The 24,686-nt window shown below is 44.8% G+C and overlaps 1 protein-coding gene across 3 annotated transcripts in view; it reads left to right on the forward strand.

Moving 5' to 3' along the window:
- Positions 1–24,686, forward strand: part of SIAH3 (siah E3 ubiquitin protein ligase family member 3) — a 78,956-nt gene that overhangs the window by 44,975 nt on the left and 9,295 nt on the right. The window contains exon 1 of one of the 3 annotated variants that reach the window (XR_012158996.1): positions 1,622–1,762. The exons of the other annotated variants lie outside the window; for them this stretch is intronic. The gene's annotated coding sequence lies outside the window, so the exon portion shown is untranslated. Of the gene's footprint in view, positions 1–1,621; positions 1,763–24,686 lie in introns of those variants that run through there. 3 annotated transcript variants of the gene reach the window in all.

Genomic DNA, 24,686 nt, shown 5'->3' on the forward strand with positions numbered 1-24,686 from the left:
AGTTATGCTAACTTTCATCAGCTGAGACTCTGGCTCTGCATTCGTTCATATTTCAGTCCATTTTCAAGCTATCTGCTATGTCTATAATTGGATTTTTTTATATTTTTTTTTACAATGACATGGTCACAGAGGGAATATACAGCTCCAGCAAATCATTGTGGTTCTTGCCTTCTAGCTTCAGATCTTTTTCATAGAACCAGTGGTTTTTCGTTCGTTCGTTTGTTTGTTTGTATAAGAAATTGGAGATAAGACTCTATTAAAATATTATGTCACATAAGCCCAGATGGGTGTATTTACTTCTGCTGAATCTGAACCTTCATGCATCTGTATTTGTGCTGTTCAGATTTGGACATATAACTAGAAGCCACATTTACTAGAGATACCCCTGCTCAATAGTGCCACTTGGTATCAGGGGACAAATGACATAAAAGAAAAGTAATTCAGTCCAACACCAGATTAATTCCCTGTAACTAAAACTGATTGTTCACATAAATCTCACCCTGCTTTTAAGATAGGACATAACCTCAAAGTAATTGATATTTCGTGCTTGAAGTAAAGACAAAGAAATCAATTTGGCACATATAAAGACCCTCTAGGTTTTTCACAATGGAATTTTTTTGTTTTAGTACATGAGCTTTTTTTTTTTAACTCTTGCCCTGGCCAATCATATCTCTCTGTCCTTTTTTTTTTCTTTTTTTTTTTAAGTTTTGGTGCCAGTAGCTGTAATGTTTTAGGAATTCTCTCTTCCAGACAGGTGCCAGGCTATGCTGAGTTCACTTGCTTTATCTCCCCAAATGCAAGAAATTGCATCACTGTTTCAAAGTATGCAGTGGTAGGACTCTGCCCAGTTTCTGTGTGACATTGGTGCAGACTCTCCTCACCAATTTCAAATGGAGGCATGTATGGAAAGAGGCTGGAGAGCAGCAGGAAGGTGCCCATATGTGGGGCCAACATCACATAGTTTTGTGAGATGGGCTGTGAGCTTGCTTTTGGACATGAACTCCTTTCAGATCCATCCCTCTTATGGCCCTCTTGGCCCTCAGACAACATGGAGATGAAAGCAATATAAAACCGCACATAATTACCATTCTCTTTTCCTTGCTGTGGTGCATCACCACTTAAGATCAAGACTTGTGACTGGTGAGCTCCTCCACTCCTGTTTTGATCTTTAACCACTGCCTACAGTGGTGGGCTCTTACGGCTGGAGTTGGGGCACCTAGGTTGGGAGGGGAAGCTTACTCTGCCACTGGATCTCAACTGGAGGTACATCAGCATGAAACTATATAATGTAGTGCAGCACTAGGCCCTGGTTTGGATTTCAGTCCCTAGAATTGTCAACTGAGAGCTCTCACAAATACTACAATTGCTAAAAATTCTGAACTATCTATGAGAGAGAGGGAGAGGTTCGTGTTGAGGTTTGAAATGTGGTTGCACTGCAGGTTTAGCATCCACTTAACATGCTTTATGAGACACATTGACTCTTCTTTCTACAATTTATGTGCATAGTATTTCTAATAGGAGAATCACATTGATTTCAAGGGTGCTTTGCACAGTATTATAACTGTTCCATTGATAGTGAAGTCAAATCCCCAATGGCCTTTTATGTCAACAGAAGGGCTACAATACAATTTGTGAATTGAAATGGTTCCAGAAAAGCTGCCAACACAATGCACAATCGACAGAAGAAAGGTTTTTTTTAATAAAGAAGACAAATAAAACAATATATCTGAACGTAACCCACCAGAAGAAAAGGCTTTCATAGGTAAGGCTTATTATTTTCCCTCCCACATTAACTTAATGTTTAGGAAAAGTGCCAGAATGGCAGCCCTAGAGTCTGAAGGAATTTACCCACTGAACATGTATGATATGGACAGCAAAAGTCAAGCTACACTGTTTCACCCATGTGTCTCAGTCCTGACCTGTATGGAACCACACAAAATGTGAGAAGGTAGTGTAGTGTCCATGCAGACTTGGTCCTCTCGAGACTATCAGCAAAAGTATGAATTGGGATGGTTGTTTTTGTCATGTAAACTCCCCTGCACTGGCAATGGATGTGGGACTACCAGATTTATGACACATAGGCCAGTCAGATGGGAACAACCTGTGGCCACTACTGGCCCCGGGTGGATTTGCACTGATAACCTAGAGGTGAAAGGCTGCATGTCTGGTGTTACCAACCCCTGATACCTCCAGGTCCCCCACGCAAGGCTTATTTGTAATTCACCCCATGGTGTTTCAGTACCCTAATGTGTAATATGTAACAACCATCTGTTGCTGAGAGACCACTACAATAATGCCAGAAGCATGAGAATGACAGAATGGTTTACGAAGGAAGTTGCTATGGCTTTATCTTTAGCTCTGGATCATTTAAGTTGCCCCGGATGTTGTTCTGCCATAATATTCTGATGTACAGCCCCAAATCTTTGCATCCCATATTCCTGTAACTAACCTCACCTGTCTAATGCCAACACCCATGATCTCAAGCAGAAAGGTCTCTGTAAGTCAAAACGTGTATAGCATATAAGACTACTTTGAGAGATATTGGTGTGTACGGATACTTTTTCATGTCCTAATATTAGGGGGAGGTTGTGGTCCTTGTACTCACACTACCCAATACTCCGTCTTATATATCATAGAATCATAGAATATCAGGGTTGGAAGGGACCTCAGGAGGTCATCTAGTCCAACCCCCTGCTCAAAAGCAGGACCCATACCCAATTAAATCATCCCAGCCAGGGCTTTGTCAAGCCTGACCTTAAAAACTTCTAAGGAAGGAGATTCCACCACCTCCCTAGGCAACGCATTCCAGTGTTTCACCACCCTCCTAGTGAAAAAGTTTTTCCTAATATCCAACCTAAACCTCCCCCACTGCAACTTGAGACCATTACTCCTTGTCCTGTCCTCTTCCACCACTGAGAATAGTCTAGAACCATCCTCTCTGGAACTACCTCTCAGGTAGTTGAAAGCAGCTATCAAATCCCCCTTCATTCTTCTCTTCTGTAGACTAAACAATCCCAGTTCCCTCAGCCTCTCCTCATAAGTCATGTGTTCCAGACCCCTAATCATTTTTGTTGCCCTTCGCTGGACTCTCTCCAATTTATCCACATCCTTCTTGAAGTGTGGGGCCCAAAACTGGACACAGTACTCCAGATGAGGCCTCACCAATGTCGAATAGAGGGGGACGATCACGTCCCTCGATCTGCTCACTATGCCCCTACTTATACATCCCAAAATGCCATTGGCCTTCTTGGCAACAAGGGCACACTGCTGGCTCATATCCAGCTTCTCGTCCACTGTCACCCCTAGGTCCTTTTCCGCAGAACTGCTGCCTAGCCATTCGGTCCCTAGTCTGTAGCTGTGCATTGGGTTCTTCCGTCCTAAGTGCAGGACCCTGCACTTATCCTTATTGAACCTCATCAGATTTCTTTTGGCCCAATCCTCCAATTTGTCTAGGTCCCTCTGTATCCTATCCCTGCCCTCCAGTGTATCTACCACTCCTCCCAGTTTAGTATCATCCGCAAATTTGCTGAGAGTGCAATCCACACCATCCTCCAGATCATTTATGAAGATATTGAACAAAACTGGCCCCAGGACCGAACCCTGGGGCACTCCACTTGACACCGGCTGCCAACTAGACATGGAGCCATTGATCACTACCCGTTGAGCCCGACAATCTAGCCAACTTTCTACCCACCTTATAGTGCATTCATCCAGCCCATACTTCCTTAACTTGCTGACAAGAATACTGTGGGAGACAGTGTCAAAAGCTTTGCTAAAGTCAAGATACAATACATCCACTGCTTTCCCTTCATCCACAGAACCAGTAATCTCATCATAGAAGGCGATTAGATTAGTCAGGCATGACCTTCCCTTGGTGAATCCATGCTGACTGTTCCTGATCACTTTCCTCTCATGTAAGTGCTTCAGGATTGATTCTTTGAGGACCTGCTCCATGATTTTTCTGGGGACTGAAGTGAGGCTTACTGGCCTGTAGTTCCCAGGATCCTCCTTCTTCCCTTTTTTAAAGATTGGCACTACATTAGCCTTTTTCCAGTCATCCGGGACTTCCCCCGTTCGCCACGAGTTTTCAAAGATAATGGCCAATGGCTCTGCAATCACAGCCGCCAGTTCCTTTAGCACTCTTGGATGCAACTCATCCGGCCCCATGGACTTGTGCACGTCCAGTTTTTCTAAATAGTCCCTAACCACCTCTTTCTCCACAGAAGGCTGGCCATCTATTCCCCATGTTGTGATGCCCAGCACAGCAGTCTGGGAGCTGACCTTGTTCGTGAAGACAGAGGCAAAAAAAGCATTGAGTACATTAGCTTTTTCCACATCCTCCGTCACTAGGTTGCCTCCCTCATTCATTAAGGGGCCCACACTTTCCTTGGCTTTCTTCTTGTTGCCAACATACCTGAAGAAACCCTTCTTGTTACTCTTAACATCTCTCGCTAGCTGCAGCTCCAGGTGCGATTTGGCCCTCCTAATTTCATTCCTACATGCCCGAGCAATATTTTTATACTCTTCCCTGGTCATATGTCCAACCTTCCACTTCTTGTAAGCTTCTTTTTTATGCTTAAAATCTGCTAGGATTTCACCGTTAAGCCAAGCTGGTCGCCTGCCATACTTACTATTCTTTCGACACATCGGGATGGTTTGTCCCTGTAACCTCAACAGAGATTCCTTGAAATACAGCCAGCTCTCCTGGACTCCTTTCCCCTTCATGTTAGTCCCCCAGGGGATCCTACCCATCCGTTCCCTGAGGGAGTTGAAGTCTGCTTTCCTGAAGTCCAGGGTCCGTATCCTGCTGCTTACCTTTCTTCCCTGTGTCAGGATCCTGAACTCAACCAACTCATGGTCACTGCCTCCCAGATTCCCATCCACTTTTGCTTCCCCTACTAATTCTTCCCGGTTTGTGAGCAGCAGGTCAAGAAAAGCTCCCCCCCCCAGTTGGCTCCTCTAGCACTTGCACCAGGAAATTGTCCCCTACACTTTCCAAAAACTTCCTGGATTGTCTATGCACCGCTGTACTGCTCACCCAGCAGATATCAGGAAAATTAAAGTCACCCATGAGGTGACTTTAATATTACTGTAACATTTAATATTACTGTAACATTGTTTCTTGAAAGTCCTATCATGCCTTTTGGGCTTTGATTTTTCAGCCTGAAGCATTCACTGTCCCTTAGTCTTCTGCCAATGCCATTTCAGTTTCCAGGAATGGGAGGATTCTAAAATACTGATTTCCCCCCCAACCCCTTTACTGGCCTTTCTATTTTATCATCCTAGTGACATTATATTTATTAATTATTATGATTATGATGATGATGATGATTTTGCCTGGCACCCGGCTATCGCAGTAATGGGTGTTTATATTAGAGATAGAAACATATTTCTCCTGCTTGGTGTTTGACATTGCATCCCTGTGAGCATAGAAGAAACCAATACCTGGAGAAAGATGCAGTGTGATATGACCTGCATCTTCAAAATGCAGAGACCCGAAATTTTACTGATGCCTGTTATTCCTGACTTGCCCCAGCGTAACTGAGGTCGTTATCACACCCATAAGTATTTAATGTAACATCAGAGCTCCACTGAAAGCTATTACTTTGAATTATCTCTGGCCACTTTAAACCATGGCTGATTCAGCTCCTGCACATCTTTTTCTGCTGCTCACAGATGTTGTTATGATAAATGGCCCTGAAGTGAAAGGAAGGGGGAGATGCGGGCCTGGTTTTTCCAATTACTTAATGTATTCTCAGTATCAGTGCCTATGTAATATCTGTTACTGATCAATACTGGGAAAAATCTCAGCAAATTGGAGTAAGACCAAAGGCTTCAGTGTGGCTCCCCTTTGCAGGCTTCCATGTAACTAGGAACCTGAAACAAATGACAAGTAGCCTCACAAAAGATGCAAAATGGAAATACAAGTCTTTTGTGACCTGCATGTCCAGCTTTGCAAAGCTGCTTTCACAGCCTCGGGTCAGGAGAGGTCAAATCCCATAAAAGAAACAAAGAGAGGAAACCTTTAAAGAACTGAAAGACAGCCTGTGTGATGAAGGGATAAGATGGGAAATGGGGGGAGGGGAGAGGTGTCATCTCCACAACTGCATTAACAACAGCTACAAAAGCGCCAGGACCCGACTGTGCCCTTCCCTCTTGCAAAAGGGGTGCAAAGCAGGTGTACAACTCTCCTGGGCCAGATCCTAAACTGGAGTAAATCAGAGTCAATGGAGATACACCAATTTACACTGGCTAAGGATCTGGCCCTACCATTCTGATTTGGTACCATTTTATAACCCCGTTGCACTCCCTTTGCATAGGTGTAAATGGCCACCCAAGGAGCAAGGCAAACGTAGGTCCCTGTGTTCATAGATACCTCTCGGCCTGAAGGCTCTAAATCCAAAGCAGATTACATACTGGTGCCGACACTGTAGCTAGCCTCGTATGGATGTAAATTCCCACCTTGCATAACCGTACTTGCGCAGAGGCCATCATGCTGGTCTTTGGGCTCCTCTGAGCACAAAGGAGAGGTAATGCTGCTAATGGTGGAACACATTGCAGAAGAGACAAAGCCATGGCTCTACCATCCTTCCACACCATCAGGGTACGTGGAGGGGGGGGTACAATACAGCTCCAAGAAGGCGGCGTAGAAGCCAACTGAGTGTAGCCAGGGCATCCTGCCCACATATGTGCGGCACATGCAGGCAGGCTGAATGTCTCAAGGAACTGCTGGTGGTGTGGTGGGCTTCTGGACCCCTCCCCGTCACTTGAAAGAAAGATACTAACTTTTTGCAGTCAATTCTGTCTTAAAATATAAGGGCCAGATTCTGCCATCTTAGATGTGTGTTGTACCTTAGTTTGTGAGTGGTCCCAGAGCTGCTGGCAGAGTAAAGTACTACTCAACCTAAGTAAAGAGCAGCAGAATCTAGCTCTTAGTGATTTGTGGTCCATGGGTGGATTAGCCATAGAGTGCTTCAATCATTTTAAAGTTGTAAGAAATGTTTCTTTTTAGCACCAAGGATGCTTTTTAAAGAGCAATTTTGTCACTTGGCAGCAGAGACCTGGTTTGCAATCAGACTCAGGCAATGTGCACAGGAGTCCAACTAGACTGCTGTTGTTGGAAATGAATTGGCCTATCAGTTTAACTTCTTTTGATTCAAAAACACCTCAATGTGCAATTTAGCTGTGTGTAGTGATGTAGGCGAAGGCTGAAGCAAAAGACAAGAGCACTTATCTGTATATATGAAGACTAATTTTAGTACTGAAATGCATCACTGCTATATTACACTTCCAGGTAGTAATGCAAGGACACCAGAGTGAGAGGTAAGTCCTGCCAGGTTTATGTAACTAAGGCCTAAGGTTCAAGGTCTTGTTCTTAGTTCGTTTTCCTGTGTGTTGTGCTAGAATAAGTCTCTCATAAAAACAATGTTCTCTCATTATCAATTCAAGTCTTGTGACAGCCATGCTAGGGCCCTTCATTTCTTGTGTTAAACCAACAAATGAGATGACCCAAGTGTAATCTCTAATAGGTATCATGGGTCAGTAATCATTCATTTGTTCTAGTGCTTTTCACATGAAGGACTGAGATGAGAATTTGTCCTGATAATGGCAAGAGCGGCAAATTAGTTTTATTTCACAATTAAATCTGGAGGTTTGAGAATTGGTATGACCGGCCCAATGCCTAAGCTGGTTACACAGTGTCCTACCCCAGTGCCAGCTCATGAAATTTTGTGCCATAGGCATATTGGCAATAGCTGCCTTTTCCAACCCATAGTCTCACACGAAACAGTTATTAAGGGCTCGATTCTGCTTCCTATAGTTATACTGAGTTGTGCCTTAGTCCACAAGCAGCTCCACTGTATTCAGTGGGACTACTCAAGGAGTAAGGTACTACTCAGCCTGGGTAGGGGTATCAAAACTATTTCTATAATGTACCTCATTGTTTGTTGGCCAGTTCTTCTGCTTGGTTAGCAGAGCTGTCTCTGGGACATCAGGACTCTGCCAGCTGAAGCTCGGTGTGTCTGGATGTGGCCACGTGCCATTCCTGTGACTTCAGAAGCTGCAGGCTAAGCCACTCTTGCACATGAGAAACAGGAGAGCCTTGGAAGGCTTTTATAAGAGACAGAAGCTGCTTAACAGGAAACAGGAAGAGTTCTCCCTTTTTCCACAAATGCTAATCCCCGGCAAAATGCGGTCACCCACCCATTAGAGACAGAGTTGGATAATGTGTGTCAGATTTTCAAAAATAGCTCAGGGGGCTGAGTGCCTAACTCTCAGTGAAAGGCAGTGGGAGTTAGGAGCTCAGTTCTCTTAGGCTCTTTTGAAAATCTCACCCTTCAAACATAAATGCTCCTTTATAGAACTTTCCTCTGCGTCTCCCAGTGCATCCTATGTTGTCCATCTATTTAGGTGGTAAACTCCTCTGGGTAGAAGCTGTGCTTCCTTTGTGTGTCTGACATACTGTCGGATCTTCACAAGAAATTAAGCACAGTAGTAGGAAAATTTCATTCAAACAGAGAGGTTCCAAGACTCCATTATTCACATAAGTCTGAAGCAGCGGATCCTGTACACTGATTACTTGCACTTTGCTTTCAGCAAGAGAAGTTTATATATCTGAATATAAAAAACTAACACCATAGAAACCTACTGATGTGAAAGGCTCTCACGATAAGGGTAATGGGATATGGATGGAGCCTTTCACCTTTGGGTTACCAGTTGAAATCCAGCCTGGGCTGGCAATGATCGAACATTGCCACCATTTGAGGACAGATTGCCCACTGCCAGATGTAAATCACTAGACATGGGAGAGCAGTAAGCTGAGCCCAGAGGACACACCCCGTATTCCAATATGAAATGCCAAATTCCAGTTCCTGGTGGAAAATCCTCATCACAAAAATGCCCTTGTCAGTTGGCACATTTGCTGACAAGCTGGCCCGGGGTTCCCCCAGTTTAGGCTTGAGGCAACTTGGCTGGGCAGTGTGGAAAAAACAAACATCAAGGCTGCTTGTGCTGTACTTCTGCAGACAGAGCTCCTCAGTCTGCAGAGCTGTCAATCTGGTACCTTTCATAATTGTATTGCTTAATGTAAAAAGTTTTTTTTTTTTAATAAAAGCTCTTAAACCTTCCCTCTATTCATAGACATAATTTGCTTGGTGTAGGTGGAACATTGTCTTCTCTGACTAAATTCAGCCTCCTTTTTTCCCCTCTACTTGCTCTTCTCTACCTGGGAACAAGCCAACTTCTGGAAGATAAATACACAGAATTCAAGGGGGAGGTGGAAAGAGGAGCAGATTAATATTTTGAATCTAACAAAAATATTAGTGGCTTAAGTCACTACTGTTCCCATGGAAATTCCCTCTTCCCCACTACAAAGGATTTACTAATGATGCAGCAACATAATTTACATGGAGTGAGTGAAATTTCCATGAACTCTTGTTTTTTGTTTCTAGAACCTAAAGATATTGATAGGGAGGAGTGTTTTTTTCTCTTAAAACCTTGAATACTTAAATTCAAGTCACACTTTCAGAAGACAACGAAGTAATGATAAATTATGGTCATTCTTGTATTATAGAGACTGACTATAGTCAATCAAGTACTATAGAGACTCAAAACTGACCCCTCGCTAAAAAATGTAAATATCACGTAAAGAAAAAAACACCCAAATAGCTGAATAGGAGGCGATTTCATTATTATTTGTGCTTCTACGGACCTCAACTGAGCATGAAGCCTATTGTGTGAGGTGTTATACATACACATAACAAGGGACAGTCTGTCCCCTGAAAAACATCTAAATAGATACCCTAGACAAAGGGTGAGGGGAAGAAATATTATCCCTCAATTTACAGACAGGGAATTGAGAAAGACTAAATCACACAAGGTTTGTGGCAAATCTAGGAATTGACATCAGCTCTCCTGAGTCCCAGACGATGGTTTTAACCATAAGACCACCCTTTCTTTTACAATTGTTATTTATTTTTATAGTGCTCAAAATCATGTTAGCATACTAGGAACTTAGGCCCAGACCCCGAATGGGAGTTGGGTGCCTAAATACCTTTGAGGATCTGGGGCTTAGGGCTTGCTCCCGTTCCCATGGACATCATGGAAGTTTTTCTAATGTCATCAGTGGGATTTTGATCAGGCTCTAATAGAACAAATAGAAAATTTTATTCCCCTAAGAGCTTACATTTTACACTTCAAGCATGAAACAACTAGTGAGGGCAGCAAAGAAGGAGGGCATTGGTTCGAGCAAAGAAAGGCTTCCAGCAATAAGATTTCACACACACACTTATTCGGTTTAGGTATATGTACATCTTGATAACTCAATCAAGATTTTTTTTAAAGATAATTATGTTTGATTCACTTCTTATGGTCATCCTGAAAAAGGTGAGTCTTAACATGGGATTTGAATCAAGAGACCAGAATTGAGAGGTTCTTTCCATGTACAAGAGGTTGGACAGGAAAAAAAAAAACAGCTCCTTGTTGGACTAGTTGTACAAACAGGAAGTTCAGGCTGGTGTCATTAGTGGAGTACAGGCAGTTCAGGGAGTAGACGTAAGATTCTGTGCAATTATTTAGGACCCTGAAGGTTTTTCCTCTGTTCTTTTTCTAATGATCTTTAACACCGTGGTTTCTGCCCATGTGGGACAGCTGGACCAGATTAGCAGACTAATACCTCAGCTTTACCAACCGGTTGTGCACACTCTAACCTATGTTTCTCCAAACCATGGGCCAGATTCACAGCTGTGCTAGAGCTTTGCTTGCTGCAGTTGAGAAGATAGTGAGCGGAGATGGTTTAAGCCACTCTTCACTCTCAAATCCCCAGGCTACAGCCCCTGGCATAGACGGAGCAACCTCAAAGCTGGTTACACTAGGCTCACCGGAGAGCAGTATGCTCCAACTAGGGGACACTGACACCTAGCCAAGTTCCCTCACTGTGGGTGACAAGGTAGGGAGCTAGTGGCATCACCTCTACTCCCTCAGGGATTTCCTCTTGATGGAGGCATCCTCAGCTGCCCCATTAGGGTAGATTTCTGCCCCCTTTGCACTGGTAGAACAGGACAAAGGGGCTGGAGCAGGGACCAGGTTTTGGCCTTATGACTTCAAATTGTGACTGGAGATGGACCTGAACCTCATTTTAAAAAAACAAACAAACACACCCCCTCCTCCCTGAATGTTGGAGAAGTGCAGATTTCAATATGGAATTCACAGCTCAGGCCTGTCATTACAATGAACTGAAACAATACTAACCCCCACCCCCCTCCCCCAAGCTTCTCCTCCCAAACACTGAGATAGTTTGGGCCCAGATCTGGATCCGAACACAACAGCTTAGCTTTACCAGCCTGAATTTAATGTGCTGAACTGGAATACCGAATCTAGACTTTAGTGGATTAGGAATTAAATCCCAGTTCAGATGTGCACTTCATGGCAGGGGCTCAGCTGCTCATGACTGCAGGACAGTTGCAAAACTGGAGTTTGGAGCAGCCCATGCTGCGCTGTGGCCCATTCAAATCCAGCATGTTTCTGTGATTCAGAAGGGGAACCTAGGACACCAGTTAAAGAAGCCTGACATTCAATAAAATCTCTACCAGTGAGGGGGTTTGGAAACCCATGGTTTGGGGTTTCTTTTCTCCTAGTAAAAACGAATGTTTTATGTCACAGCCCTGCACTTTCAGGACATGTTATTGAAAGAGTTTTATATTACACTTAAATCGCCTTATTGGGAAAGCTGGAAATTGTCTCATTTAAGGAAAGAATTTCTATTGTCTCTGAGTGGATTTGGTCTGATAAGCTCAGCTGACACCAATGAATCTGCTCTCCTCTCAGACATGCTGTTACTGTAGTAACTTGTAAATGAATATTGGATGATGAGTTATTAGAGCCAGTCTGAACTGGTAAGTTTAAAAGCACAGCAGGAAACCAGTTCCTCCTTTTCTTTTCCTTTCCATATTAATGTTTTCCCTGTGTGACTGTAACCCAGAAAGCCATCAGATCAGATCCAGGGCCCCCCTGAGCCATTCACGTCCCTTTCAAACCGAGCATATGCAGCCCAGAACTACTTTATCTCTTTGCTTTCAATTTTTAAAGCCCTAATAGCTTTGCACTTTGTAACAAGGTTTGTATGAAATGCAGACCGAATAAAGGGTGAAACAAATTGTCTGCTACATCCTAATTTTTGTACTGGCAGTCTTCTGATGTGTAGCCCACGTCAGAGGCAGCACGTGGCTGCACCACCAAGAAGCAGAGCAAGGGCCATATTGTGACTCAGAAGTTATCGGCTGCTGGTTAAGGGCACCAGCAAATTATTTCCCTTCTGGAGCAAGAAGGGAAATCAGAGCAGGAATTGTGACTCTGAGTCACAATTCTTTCCTTGCACTGCTGCTGGGACAGGCTAGCTATACGTCACCTCTTACCCGGGACGAGACATAAAATCTCAATCGAGTCCAAAGGGAAGAGGATAAATAAAGGATATCTTAATGCGTAAAATAAACCAGACTAAAGGTTATATTCACTCCACTGTCCTATGCCCAATCCATCATCATTATGAAAACGTGCATAGAATACTTAAAAAGAAAAGGATTACTTGTGGCACCTTAGAGACTAACCAATTTATTTGAGCATGAGCTTTCGTGAGCTACAGCTCACTTCATCAGATGTTTACCGTGGAAACTGCAGCAGACTTTATATACACACAGAAATCATGAAACAATACCTCCTCCCACCCCACTGTCCTGCTGGTAATAGCTTATCTAAAGTGATCAACAGGTGGGCCATTTCCAGCACAAATCCAGGTTTTCTCACCCTCCACCCCCCCACACAAATTCACTCTCCTGCTGGTGCTAGCCCATCCAAAGTGACAACTCTTTACATAATCAAGTCGGGCTATTTCCTGCATAGATCAAGGTTTTCTCACATCCCCCCCACCCCCATACACACACAAACTCACTCTCCTGCTGGTAATAGCTCATCTAAACTGACCATTCTCCAGGTTTAAATCCAAGTTAAACCAGAACATCTGGGGGGAGGGGGGTAGGAAAAAACAAGAGGAAACAGGCTACCTTGCATAATGACTTAGCCACTCCCAGTCTCTATTTAAGCCTAAATTAATAGTATCCAATTTGCAAATGAATTCCAATTCAGCAGTTTCTCGCTGGAGTCTGGATTTGAAGTTTTTTTGTTTTAAGATAGCGACCTTCATGTCTGTGATTGCGTGACCAGAGAGATTGAAGTGTTCTCCGACTGGTTTATGAATGTTATAATTCTTGACATCTGATTTGTGTCCATTTATTCTTTTACGTAGAGACTGTCCAGTTTGACCAATGTACATGGCAGAGGGGCATTGCTGGCACATGATGGCATAGATCACATTGGTGGATGTGCAGGTGAACGAGCCTCTGATAGTGTGGCTGATGTTATTAGGCCCTGTGATGGTGTCCCCTGAATAGATATGTGGGCACAATTGGCAACGGGCTTTGTTGCAAGGATAAGTTCCTGGGTTAGTGGTTCTGTTGTGTGGTATGTGGTTGTTGGTGAGTATTTGCTTCAGGTTGCGGGGCTGTCTGTAGGCAAGGACTGGCCTGTCTCCCAAGACTTGTGAGAGTGTTGGGTCATCCTTTAGGATAGGTTGTAGATCCTTAATAATGCGTTGGAGGGGTTTTAGTTGGGGGCTGAAGGTGACGGCTAGTGGCGTTCTGTTATTTTCTTTGTTAGGCCTGTCCTGTAGTAGGTAACTTCTGGGAACTCTTCTGGCTCTATCAATCTGTTTCTTTACTTCTGCAGGTGGGTATTGTAGTTGTAAGAAAGCTTGACAGAGATCTTGTAGGTGTTTGTCTCTGTCTGAGGGGTTGGAGCAAATGCGGTTGTATCGCAGAGCTTGGCTGTAGACGATGGATCGTGTGGTGTGGTCAGGGTGAAAGCTGGAGGCATGCAGGTAGGAATAGCGGTCAGTAGGTTTACGGTATAGGGTGGTGTTTATGTGGCCATTGTTTATTAGCACTGTAGTGTCCAGGAAGTGGATCTCTTGTGTGGACTGGACCAGGCTGAGGTTGGTGGTGGGATGGAAATTGTTGAAATCATGGTGGAATTCCTCAAGGGCTTCTTTTCCATGGGTCCAGATGATGAAGATGTCATCAATATAGCGCAAGTAGAGTAGGGGCTTTAGGGGACGAGAGCTGAGGAAGCGTTGTTCTAAATCAGCCATAAAAATGTTGGCATACTGTGGGGCCATGCGGGTACCCATAGCAGTGCCGCTGATCTGAAGGTATACATTGTCCCCAAATGTGAAATAGTTATGGGTAAGGACAAAGTCACAAAGTTCAGCCACCAGGTTAGCCGTGACATTATCGGGGATAGTGTTCTTGACGGCTTGTAGTCCATCTTTGTGTGGAATGTTGGTGTAGAGGGCTTCTACATCCATAGTAGCCAGGATGGTGTTATCAGGAAGATCACCGATGGATTGAAGTTTCCTCAGGAAGTCAGTGGTGTCTCGAAGGTAGCTGGGAGTGCTGGTAGCGTAGGGCCTGAGGAGGGAGTCTACATAGCCAGACAATCCTGCTGTCAGGGTGCCAATGCCTGAGATGATGGGGCGCCCAGGATTTCCAGGTTTATGGATCTTGGGTAGTAGATAGAATATCCCAGGTCGGGGTTCCAGGGGTGTGTCTGTGCGGATTTGATCTTGTGCTTTTTCAGGAAGTTTCTTGAGCAAATGCTGTAGTTGCTTTTGGTAACTCTCAGTGGGATCATAGGGTAATGGCTTGTAGAAACTCGTGTTGGAGAGCTGCCGAGCAGCCTCTTGTTCATATTCCGACCTATTCATGATGACAACAGCACCTCCTTTGTCAGCCTTTTTGATTATGATGTCAGAGTTGTTTCTGAGGCTGTGGATGGCATTGCGTTCCGCATGGCTGAGGTTATGGGGCAAGTGATGCTGCTTTTCCACAATTTCAGCCCGTGCACGTCGGCGGAAGCACTCTATGTAGAAGTCCAGTCTGTCACTTTGGATGGGCTAGCACCAGCAGGAGAGTGAATTTGTGTGGGGGGGTGGAGGGTGAGAAAACCTGGATTTGTGCTGGAAATGGCCCACCTGTTGATCACTTTAGATAAGCTATTACCAGCAGGACAGTGGGGTGGGAGGAGGTATTGTTTCATGATTTCTGTGTGTATATAAAGTCTGCTGCAGTTTCCACGGTAAACATCTGATGAAGTGAGCTGTAGCTCACGAAAGCTCATGCTCAAATAAATTGGTTAGTCTCTAAGGTGCCACAAGTAATCCTTTTCTTTTTGCGAATACAGACTAACACGGCTGTTCCTCTGAAACCTGCCATAGAATACTTCTAATTTGTGCAGTACATTGACTGCAGATTGCACTAATCATTTCAGGTGAAACCACTGTCCAGCTGTGCCTAGGTTGATGTCAGCCAGGCTGCCTTGGCACTCCATGGAACATTTCTACTTTGCTTTCATACATGTTATGCAGTCAGTGATGCCTGTTGCCTTCACTATCTTGCTTTCAAGCTCCTGAATGCGCATTCTAACACCATCCTGCACCTACTGAGTGCATAGCTGAACCTGCATCTCTGCACATTTGTGTAGTCAGTTATGAAAAGACGTCATTGGCCGGGGGAAAGGAAGGTATGCACAGTCACCCAGAATTACCATGGGGATGAAAACAACAACAGTGCCCCCTCCAGCCTAGAAGGGAAAGAAGGGGAACCCTCTGCAACTCCACTCCCCCATCTTGGGCCTGGGAGGGGGGTAGGTGAAGAGCTCCAGGAACTGCAGGAGGGGCAGAGGTGGGGCTGGAAGAGGTGATGTGGGGGAAGAATGGATGGAGAGCTGGGGGACAAGATTGAACTAAGGTTTGGGGAGCAGAATTAATTGCCGTGAAGGGGATGGGCAGATGTGGGGATGAGAACAGCTCCAGTGGTGGCCAAAAAATGTCACCGTAATAAATTTGGGATCATTGGCAACACACTGTCACACACACACACACACACACACACTAGGGATGGGCAAGGGAGAATTCAAAAATCAAAAGACTGGCCCAAACCCCACAATATAATTGACTCGTGGAAATAAAGCAGTATATATGGTTGGTAGATTCATAGACTCAAAGACGATAAGGCTAGAAGGCCATTGTCATAATCTAGTCTGACCTCCTGCACATCATAGGCCATAGAACCTTGCTAACCCACTCCTGCAATAGGCCCATAACCTCTGGCCTCAAATCTTGATTTAAAAAGACTTCCAGTTAAGGAGAATCCACCATTTATTCCAGTTTAAACTAGCAAGTGACCCGTGTCCCATGCTGCAGAGGAAGGCAAAAAAAACCCAGGGTCTATACCACTCTGACTTTGGGGCAATTCCTTCCTTACCCCAAACATGGTGATCATTTAGACACCAAACATGTGGTCGAACCCCATCAATCACACATCTGGGAAATAATTCTGTGTAGTAACTCAGAGTCCTCCACTGCTAGTGTTCCATCTTCAGCTGTTGGAGATATTTGCTAATAGCAGATGCAGAAAAGCCATTTACAACACACACTTTGCTTCTCTACAAAAGAAAAAGGACACTAAACTTTCTAAACTACTACATGCCACAAGGGGCCACAGCAATGGTTCCCTCAACCCACCCAGCAATATTGTTAACCTAATCCAACTATACTCTTAGCCCAGCAGAAGCAGCTGTCCTATCTCGGGGCCTCTCCTTCTGCCCCTCCACCCACACGAACATGATACAGTTCTGTGGTGACCTAGAATCCTATTTTCGACGTCTCCGACTCAAGGAATATTTCCAACATACCTCTGAACAACATACTAATCCACAGAGACCTCTCTACCAACACTACAAAAAGAAGGATTCTAGGTGGACTCCTCCTGAAGGTCGAGACAGCAGACTGGACTTCTACATAGAGTGCTTCCGCCGATGTGCACGGGCTGAAATTGTGGAAAAGCAGCATCACTTGCCCCATAACCTCAGCCGTGCGGAACACAACGCCATCCACAGCTTCAGAAACAACTCCGATATCGTAATCAAAAAGGCTGACAAAGGAGGTGCTGTTGTCATCATGAATAGGTCGGAATATGAGCAAGAGGCTGCTAGGCAGCTCTCCAACACCAGATTCTACAGGCCATTACCCTCTGATCCCACTGAGAGTTACCAAAAGAAACTACAGCATTTGCTCAAGAAACTCCCTGAAAAAGCTCAAGATCAAATCCGCACAGACACACCCTTGGAACCCTGATCTGGGATATTCTATCTACTACCCAAGATCCATAAGCCTGGAAATCCTGGGCGCCCTATCATCTCAGGCATTGGCACCCTGACAGCAAGATTGTCTGGCTATGTAGACTCCCTCCTCAGGCCCTACGCTACCAGCACTCCCAGCTATCTTCGAGACACCACTGACTTCCTGAGGAAACTACAATCCATCGGTGATCTTCCTGATAACACCATCCTGGCCACTATGGATGTAGAAGCCCTCTACACCAACATTCCACACAAAGATGGACTACAAGCCATCAAGAACACTATCCCCGATAATGTCACAGCTAACCTGGTGGCTGAACTTTGTGACTTTCTCCTTACCCATAACTATTTTACATTTGGGGACAATGTATACCTTCAAATCAGCGGCACTGCTATGGGTACCCACATGGCCCCACAGTATGCCAACATTTTTATGGCTGACTTAGAACAACTCTTCCTCAGCTCTCGTCCCCTAACGCCCCTACTCTACTTGCGCTACATTGATGACATCTTCATCATCTGGACCCATGGAAAAGAAGCCCTTGAGGAATTCCACCATGATTTCAACAATTTCCATCCCACCATCAACCTCAGCCTGGTCCAGTCCACACAAGAGATCCACTTCCTGGACACTACAGTGCTAATAAACGATGGTCACATAAACACCACCCTATACCGGAAACCTACTGACCGCTATTCCTACCTACATGCCTCCAGCTTTCACCCTGACCACACCACACAATCCATTGTCTACAGCCAAGCTCTGCGATACAACCGCATTTGCTCCAACCCCTCAGACAGAGACAAACACCTACAAGATCTCTATCAAGCATTCTTACAACTACAATACCCACCTGCGGAAGTGAAGAAACAGATTGATAGAGCCAGAAGAGTTCCCAGAAGTCACCTACTACAGGACAGGCCTAACAAAGAAAATAACAGAACGCCACTAGCTGTCACCTTCAGCCCCCAACTAAAACTCCTCCAACGCATTACTAAGGATCTACAACCTATCCTGAAGGATAACCCAACACTCTCACAAATCTTGGGAGACAAGCCAGTCCTTGCCTACAGACAGCCCCCCAACCTGAAGCAAATACTCACCAGCAACCACATACCACACAACAGAACCACTAACCCAGGAACCTATCCTTGCAACAAAGCCCGTTGCCAACTGTGCCCACATATCTATTCAGGGGACACCATCACAGGGCCTAATAACATCAGCCACTCTATCAGAGGCTCGTTCACCTGGACATCCACCAATGTGATATATGCCATCATGTGCCAGCAATGCCCCTCTGCCATGTACATTGGTCAAACTGGACAATCTCTACGTAAAAGAATAAATGGACACAAATCAGATGTCAAGAATTATAACATTCATAAACCAGTCGGAGAACACTTCAATCTCTCTGGTCACGCGATTACAGACATGAAAGTTGCGATATTACAACAAAAAAACTTCAAATCTGGACTCCAGCGAGAGACTGCTGAATTGGAATTCATTTGAAAATTGGATACAATTAACTTAGGCTTGAATAGAGAGTGGGAGTGGCTAAGTCATTATGCAAGGTAACCTATTTCCCCTTGTTTTTTCCTACCCCCCCCCCAGACGTTCTTGTTAAACCCTGGATTTGTGCTGGAAATGGCCCACCTGGATTATCATACACATTGTAAGGAGAGTGATCACTTTAGATAAGCTATTACCAGCAGGAGAGTGGGGTGGGGGGAGGTATTTTTTCATGCTTTGTGTGTATAAAAAGATCTTCTACACTTTCCACAGTATGCATCCGATGAAGTGAGCTGTAGCTCACGAAAGCTTAAGCTCAAATAAATTGGTTAGTCTTTAAGGTGCCACAAGTCCTCCTTTTCTTTTTGCGAATACAGACTAACACGGCTGTTACTCTGAAAGCAGATGCAGAGGGGCCATACACTGTTATGCCATATCCAGATGGGCCATCATACCATTTACTCCATACATTTATTAAGTTCAGTCTTGAACTTAGTTAGGTTTTCTGCCCCCAGTGCTTTCCTTTTGCCCCCACTGCTTCCCCACCTGCTTCCCTGTCAGCAATCACTTTGAAAACTATTTGGGTTGTACCTTTATTAGTAGCTTTTGTCCTCTAATCGATATATGGGAATTAAAATCTCCCATAATCACACAATTTTCAGTCGTATTTATTTCATTAGAAATATTAATGAAGAGGATTCTATTCACATCCAAACTGGATCTTGGGGGTCTGTAGCAGACCCCAAGCACTATACCAGTGGAGCCTCTGTTACCATTCTTCCCCAAAGTGAAATTGACCCAAAACAGATTCTGATTTATCCATTCCATCTCTTTTCATTTCTTTACAGTCTACTCATTAAAATACAATGCTACTCCACCACCTTTACTTTGTCTTTCCTGACCAGCACATACCCTTCAACTCCAGCCATGACTACTATTCCACCATATTTCTATTATCCCTGTAATATCTGGTTTCATTTTCAGGATCAGTAGTTCTAGTTCCTCCATTTTGTTACACAGGCTCCTTGCACTGGTGTACAGACATCTTAGTTGTTTCCAATTGGCCTCTAGGGATAGTCATTTTCTGCCAGTATCATCTCGCTGACTGTTATTGTTATTGGTCTTGGCACTATCTTTCCTTTTGTTGTCTGTTCTCCTACTGTATGTTGTTCCTGTCTCCATTGCTGTATCCTCTTTCACTGGATTTTCCTCCGGCTCAATATTGGAAACAGGCGTGGAGATTATATGAGCATCTCCTAACAGTCTTCCCCCTAATTCCTAGTTTAAAGCTCTTTTAATCAGTTGTGTCAATCTGTATCCCAGAAATCTCTTCCCCACCCCTCTCAGATGGAGTGCATCTCATGAGAACTGTCCTCTGACCACTGGGAGACATTCACGGGAAACATCCCAAATCCTCCTTATAGCACCATTACTTAAGTCCTCTGCTGACCATCATTTTTATATAAAAACCCCCCACCTTCATGATTTTTTGGAGTTGGCAATATTGCAGCCCTAAGTACATGCCCATGAACCTTCCACAGTGATCCGTGAAGGCATGCCTGATCACTGAATGGTACCCTTTTCTGTTCGTGTGGACGCATCAGTGCCTCCTTCAGGTCAGGAACCTCCGCTATTTACATCCCTTTGATCTCTGACACAATGGCCACACGGATCACATAACTCCTGCAAAACAAAATGCAAATTTTCCACAGCAGGTACTGTTTTGGCCACAGCCACAAACTGGTACCCAACTGATCTATTGCTATCTGGGGCAACCAGATTCTACAGGGATGGTCATCTCTCTTAATTTTCATTAGTTGTCTACATTTAGGGGAGCTCCTCCTCACGGTCTGGCACTGTAGAGTCAGGGCTAGCTCACCACAGAGGCACAGAATAGTCTCTTTCCATACCCTGATGTCACACAGTCACTGCAGCTCATCCCAGGTCTTGAGAAGGACTGCCTGTGGTTGTAGTGCACACCCAAAAGCCACACTTTGCCCACTGAAGAGCAATTGCCGGTACAGCACGGAGCTGTCTACTCAGGCAGTGGTAGGTGAATGAACATTGCTCTATCATGAGTCAGATGGGTGCCGACAGAAAATCCTTCATCTGCATTCCCCCTGCCTCTTCAGCTGCCTCACTAATGCTTTTCAAAAGCTCCAACAAACATCCTTCTTGCTGGGGAAGGACAGAGCTGAACATTCACTCTGGCGTCCATTTTGAGAAAAGGATGAGGAAATGGTAAAAGTCATCAGGGGACTTACATGATTGTCACTGAGGAACAATGAGAGTTTAACCTCTTCCACCACAGCTCCCCATAGCTCCCAGAAGACATGCTGAAATTTCCCAGAAGCCCCCACTTCAGCAAAGTGGGTTAGGAACTGAGGGATAGGTACCTGGAAGGCAATATGGTACAGTGCTAGCATGGACACAGAACAAAACTACTGCCAACCTGCATCAAAACCAGCATGAGTAGTGAGGACATACAGCACAGTTGGGGAATACTGCTGTGTGATCCTACTGGTTCAGTTATTAATGGTGCAAAACTCTAGAGTCGACAAGGCTTAAAACAGCAATTTCTCTCCTTATACAGTGGTGCCTCATTAGAAACATTAACACATTCCAGCAGCACAGTGTCACCATCTCATGCCTGATTACGTTGCAAACTGAGATGAGTAAAATGAGCTTGAAATTGTCCTCTCAGCACCATTTGATAGTGGTGAATATAACGCCTTCCACTACCAAACCCCTGACTAATATACAGTACTTAAGATAGTCTGCTGATGCATTCATAAATTAATAGGATTTCATGTAATTAAAATTTTAAATACATCTCTAACATGGGCTCTGGTTTTGGATTTTTTAATTTCAGCTACGGAAATTTGGCTTTTGACATCATGGGTTCCCCTCCACCCCTTTTCTTTCATCCAACAGGTTTATAAAATCTCATTAGCATACTAAAAAGAGCAGAAAAGAAATTAATTGAAGCCCAGAATTAAAAGGCTTGCTAGTTTCTTCATGTTATCTTTAGAACTTTACTCCCTACGTGGTAGGTGTAAATAACATGTGGGTGTGTAACAGTGGGTGGCAAATCGGTCAAATGGGAGCTAAGAATTAGAGAACTAGTGGAGATAGTTTTTATATAGCTGGGGAGATAGGGTGGGGCCCATATAAGCAGAGAAAACGAGGATGTCAGGAAGAACTTAGGATAAGTAGCACATTTCACAAACTATGGCACAAGTTAATAGATCCGGTCCCTTTAAGGAACATTTATACAATTTTTGATAGAAAATCATAACCTCTCTATAGAAGATGCGGAGCTCTGTCCCTTAAGCAGCCTGCATCAGCTAAGGAAAGAAGGGCTCATTTGGGACATTCCAACCCTACCCTTCTCCCCACTGCACCCGGGGGCTTCCTGGGCACCAGGCCTTGTTCCACCCTTTTGTTTAGGGTTGCCAACTTTCTGACTGCAGAAAACCGAATATCCCTGCTCTGCTCCCCTGCCCCGCCCCTTTCCTGAGGCCCCACCCTGACCCTTCTCCAAGGCCCCGCCCCCACTCACTCCATCCCCCCACCCTCCGTTGCTCACTCTCCCCCACCCTTCCTCATTTTCACCAGGCTGGGCAGGGAGTTGGGTGTGGGAGGGGGTGAGGGCTCTTGTGTGGGTCAATAAATGAGGGGTTCAGAGTATGAGAGGGGGCTCTGGGCTGGAGCAGGGTGATAGGGTGTGGAAGGGGGTACAGGCTCTGGGCTGGGGCCAGAAATGAGGGGTTCAGGGTATGGGGGGGGGGGTCCAGGCTGCAGCAGGGGGTTGAGATGTAGGAGGAGGTGAGGGCTCTTGCAGGGGGTGCAGACTCTGGTGTGGCTCTGGGGATGAGGGGTCTGGGGTGCAGGAGGGGGCTCAGGGTTGGAGGGGAAATGAGGTTCCGGCTCTGAGAGTGAGTTTGGGTATGGGAGGGGGAATGGGGTGCAGGAGGGGGTTCAGGGTGCAAACTCCAGGCAGCATTTACCTCAGGCAGGTCACAGAAGCAGCCAGCATTTCCCTCTGGCTCCTAGGTGGAGGTGCGGCCACAGGGTCTCTGCACATTGCCCCCACCCTGAACACCAGCTCCGCAGCTCTGGGCCTCCCCCACAGGATCCTAACCTGCTCCCTGTGGACCCTACCTGACTACTTCCCTATTTAAAGTCTATCTCAGGGCTTCCCCCCATCCGAGGGCCTATCCTGTTTCCTGTAGGATTTCTCTTGTAGAAAGAAACCCTATCTCCTCCTCACTGAGTTCCCTTTGGTTCCATATAAGGCCCAGGTACTTAAAGATCCTTACCTAGCTCTGCCCCCTCTGGCTAGGAGACAATCAATCAATCACAGGTGCACTAATTGTCTCTTAATCCTCTTGTCTAACAGTTGATGAGCGTAAACCCCATCGTATGCATCATATATACAGCCTAGATCAGGGGCCGGCAACCTTTCAGAATTTAAGGTTTGGCGGGCCAGTAATACATTTTAACGTTTTTAGAAGGTCTCTTTCTATAAGTCTTTAATATATAACTAAACTATTGTTGTATGTAAAGTAAATAAGGTTTTTAAAATGTTTAAGAAGCTTCATTTAAAATTAAATGAAAATGCAGAGCCCCACGGACTGGTGGCCAGGACCCGGGCAGTGTGAGCGCCACTGAAAATCAACTCGCCTGCCGCCTTTGGCATAGGTTGCCTACCCCGGCCTAGAATTACATGTTATAATATTTTTTGTGCAGGACCCCTAATTCATTCAGTGCACAAGAGGGACATGCCTTGGGGGGAAGAATCATGTGTGTGTACTGAAGAAGGCTGTTTTCTTTGTAGGATCGCTGCTTCATTTGTTGTAGAAGGTGGTGAATGAGGCAGGGGACTGCAGAAAGAGAATAAGTAATCTCATGGTTAAGTCAGTTGAATGTTGACCTGGAGGACTGGATTCTGTCCTTGCCTCTGCCACAGAGTCTATGTGATGCTGGGCAAGTTACTTGAATGCACAAGTGGGAAAAGTTTAATTTATTTTCTGAGTGCCTGACTGGAGACCTTGGAGTCAGATTTGCAGAAGTGCTGAGCGCTTACAGCTGCAACTGAAGTCAATGGGAACTGTATGTTGAACATATGAAAAATCAGGATACTTTGATCTTAACTGATCACTGTCTCAGTTCCATATCTGTAAAATGGGGAAAATATACACTCATCTCACAGGGGTGAAGGTAAATTCATGAATATTTGTGAAGCTTTCAGCTACTATAGTGATGAGCACCACAGAAAAGTCCATGAGGAAATTAATAATTCTGTCTTCAGAGCAGGTTTTGAATAGAATACAGCAAATAAGGCATAAAGCCACACAAAAAACAAGAAGAAAACAGAATTAAGTGAGCACCAACCAATCTGTGCACTGAATGATATGGGAGTCCTCTGGAAAAATGTGATCCTGTAACTGAAGGCTGTTATCTCATATTGCATATGCACAGGGAGTTCAAATAAAGGTTGCATGGGGAATGCTCAGCTGAGGAACTCCTCCCCGAATCACAGTGTGGCTTCAGGCCATCCCAAGGCACAACTGAAATGATCTTTGTGGCACAACAGATTCAGGAGAAGTTCAGAAAGCAACACCAGGAACTGTTCATGGCATTCATTGACCTAACCCAGGTCTCTGACTCTATCAATCGTGATGCCCTATGGAAAGTGCTGTGTAGTTTTGGCTGTCCACAGAAATTCATTTCCATCATCAGACTACTCCATGATGGGTTGACTGCCACCATTCTGTGCAATGGCTCAGAGACCGAACCATTCATCATTTGCACTGTTGTCAAGCAGGACTGTGTCATTGTGCCAACCTTCTCCATTTACCTTGCCATGACCCTGATTCTCATTCATGACTGCGTTCTTGATGGAATCAGGATTGAGTATAGT

Source organism: Lepidochelys kempii, chromosome 1 (assembly GCF_965140265.1).
Source record: "Lepidochelys kempii isolate rLepKem1 chromosome 1, rLepKem1.hap2, whole genome shotgun sequence".
In the NCBI taxonomy this organism is placed as follows: Eukaryota; Metazoa; Chordata; order Testudines; family Cheloniidae; genus Lepidochelys; species Lepidochelys kempii.